The sequence below is a fragment of the Nerophis ophidion genome, linkage group LG28 (assembly GCF_033978795.1).
Source record: "Nerophis ophidion isolate RoL-2023_Sa linkage group LG28, RoL_Noph_v1.0, whole genome shotgun sequence".
Taxonomy (NCBI): Eukaryota; Metazoa; Chordata; class Actinopteri; order Syngnathiformes; family Syngnathidae; genus Nerophis; species Nerophis ophidion.
In genome coordinates this window covers 3,853,766-3,857,035 of record NC_084638.1, presented here as the reverse complement: position 1 = coordinate 3,857,035, position 3,270 = coordinate 3,853,766, and the positions used below count along the sequence as shown (strand labels likewise).

Here is a 3,270-nt window from a genome sequence, read left to right as displayed (position 1 = left end):
AAAAATTTTTAATCGGCTTTTGAAAACGATAAATCGATTTAGAATCGGGATGAAGACAAATCACAATTTGGGTGTCAAATTAATTTTTTGCGCACCCTTACATAATATGACCAGTGTACAGTACACCTATGTAATTATCTAAACAATCCCAAACAATTAAGCTTACCTATTAACGTTAGCGTGCTAATAGGTAGCATTTTTTCCCAGTAACAAAATGTTTGCCACTGTGTTGTAACCTATTATTAATATTAAAAAAAAAAACTTTAGATTTTAATTGTATTTTTTTAATCGACCTGTGAAAACTAAGAACCAGGATGAAGATGAATCGCGATTCAGGTATGAATTGTTTTTTTTGCGGACCCTTACAAAATGACTCTGGTGTACAGTATACCTATAAAATTAGCTAAAAAAAAAACTATTAAGCTAACATAAGCATGCTAACATGTAGCATTTTATCATGATTCAGATGTGAATTTAGTTTTTTGTTCACCCTTACAAAATATGACCCTGGTGTACAGTATACCTATAAAATTAGCTGAAAAAAAACCCCTAAGAAACTAACTTAACATTAGCATGCTAAAACATAGCATTTTATCACAATTCAGGTGTGAATTTAGTTTTTTGTTCACCCTTTCAAAATACAACCGGTGGACAGTACACCTATAAAATTAGCTAAAAAAACAAACTATTAAGCTAGCCTAATATTAGCATGCTAACAGGTAGCATTTTATCACGATTCAGGTGTGAATTTAGTTTTTTGTTCATCCCTACAAAATATGACTCTGGTGTACAGTATACCTATAAAATTATCTTAAAAAAACTTATTTAGCTAACGTAACGTTAGCACGCTAACAGGTTGCATTTTATCACGAATCAGGTGTAAATGTATTAATTTGCGGACCGTTACAAAATATGACTCCGGTGTACAGTACACCTATAAAATTAGCTAAAAAAAACTATTAAGCTAACCTAACGTTAGCATGCTAATAGGTAGCATTTTATCACAATTCAGGTGTGAAATTTAGTTTTTTGTTCACCCTTACAAAATATGACCCTAGTGTACAGTATACCTATAATATTAGCTAAAAAAAACTAACAAAAAACTATTAAGCTAAACTAACGTTAGCATGCTAACACATAGCATTTTATCACGATTCAGGTGTGAATTTTGTTTTTTGTTCACCTATAAAATTAGTAAAAATAAATATATAAAGCTAACCTAACGTTAGCATGGTAACAGGTAGCATTTTTTTTTTTTTAAAACTGCACAATTTGCAAAAGCTATCATGCTAATATAGAATGCTAGAAACTATGATCGGGTCGCACTTTGTAGACCCCTGTTATGTCATTAGCACATTTAGATGGGCATCATTTGTAGTAAATGTATGGTTGGGGGTCTTTGAGTGTCAATCACGTCGTCCATAATTATTCTGGAATTTTTTTCCGTCATGTAAAATCATTCCCACGCCCTCTTTATCCTTTTTTCGCGCCACGTTTCAATCACACTTCGCAAGACGTCGCCATGACAACTGCCTTAACCATGAATGGTATATGCTGTAGTCCAAGTATGCTCAAAAGACAAAATAAATTAAAGCTGCAAGCAGCGACGGACGGGACCGACTTTTTCTGGTGTTTCCTGCCTTTACACATTCAACATATCTTTACCTGCACATTACCTACCTTCCCTGCGCATTCTGGGGTCACACTGGTGCTTCTTTCTTTCACCCATAAACGCTGGTGCTTCCTGCCATCACCCGGACAACATATCTTTACCTGCACATTACCTACCTTCTCTGTATCCTGGAGTCAAACTGGTGCCTCCTTCTTTCACCCAGTCAACAAAACTTTACCTGCACAATACCTACCTTCTCTGCATTGTGTGGTCACGCTGGTGCTTCCTGCTTTTAAGCGGCCATCTTGAGACAGCAGCAACGGCGCAGCAGTTCTTTGAAGGCTCGTAAAATCATAACTTTTAATCAGAAGGGTTCAATCTTTTTCCTGTGCGAGTTTGAAGCCGACACAACAAACACGCTCAGAGGAGATAATGTTTGAAAAAAGGGGTAATTGCCAACTTCCTGTTGATTTTTGCTAAAGGATGTCAATTAATGAAATGTAGGTCTAAGTGAGACCTACATAGAGGTTTTTGTTTCATGTCTCTACGACATTTCTACTGGAAGTTACAAGCAGTTGTGTCTGTTTTCCCTTCCCAAGAGCAGTTTTCTCTGTGTTTTATTCCTAGTGGGTGCTAGAGCGCAATTTTGAGTTTTGGGGTTTAGTTTTTTTATTAGATTGCAATTTTCACCAGTCCTGATGTGTGTGTCCAGTTTGGTGAGTTTTGAAGCATTTTACGGGGGTCAAATTACAACTCAAAGAGGCAAAAATGACATTTTTTAGGAAACTTTTGTTTTGAAGGGGTTTTTGCCAACTTCCTGTTGATTTTTGCTGAAGGATGTAAGTGTATGAAATGTAGGTCTAAGTGAGACCTACATAGAGGTTTTTGTTTCATGTCTCTACGACATTCCTACTGGAAGTTACAAGCAGTTTTGTCTGTTTTCCCGTCCCAAGAGCAGTTTTCTCTGTGTTTTATTCCTAGTGGGTGCTAGAGCGCAATTTTGAGTTTTGGGGTTTACTTTTTTTTATTAGATTGCAATTTTCACCAGTCCTGATGTGTGTGTCCAGTTTGGTGAGTTTTGAAGCATTTTACGGGTGTCAAATTACAACTCAAAGAGGCAAAAATGAAATTTTTTAGGAAACTTTTGTTTTGAAGGGGTTTTTGCCAACTTCCTGTTGATTTTTGCTGAAGGATGTAAGTGTATGAAATGTAGGTCTAAGTCAGACCTACATAGAGGTTTTTGTTTCATGTCTCTACGACATTCCTACTGGAAGTTACAAGCAGTTTTGTCTGTTTTCCCGTCCCAAGAGCAGTTTTCTCTGTGTTTTATTCCTAGTGGGTGCTAGAGCGCAATTTTGAGTTTTGGGGTTTAGTTTTTTTATTAGATTGCAATTTTCACCAGTCCTGATGTGTGTGTCCAGTTTGGTGAGTTTTGAAGCATTTTACGGGGGTCAAATTACAACTCAAAGAGGCAAAAATGACATTTTTTAGGAAACTTTTGTTTTGAAGGGGTTTTTGCCAACTTCCTGTTGATTTTTGCTGAAGGATGTAAGTGTATGAAATGTAGGTCTAAGTCAGACCTACATAGAGGTTTTTGTTTCGTGTCTCTATGACATTCCTAACGGAAGTTATAAGCAATTTTGTCTGTTTTTTCCTAG

The 3,270-nt window shown here is 36.3% G+C and overlaps 1 protein-coding gene across 1 annotated transcript in view; it reads left to right on the top strand.

Moving 5' to 3' along the window:
• Positions 1–1,616, top strand: part of LOC133545611 (ras-related protein Rab-18-like) — a 31,539-nt gene extending 29,923 nt beyond the window's left edge. The window contains exon 7 of the mRNA XM_061891357.1: positions 1–1,616. This exon is cut by the window's left edge and continues 1,868 nt beyond it. The gene's annotated coding sequence lies outside the window, so the exon portion shown is untranslated.
• Positions 1,617–3,270: the final 1,654 nt, after the last annotated feature.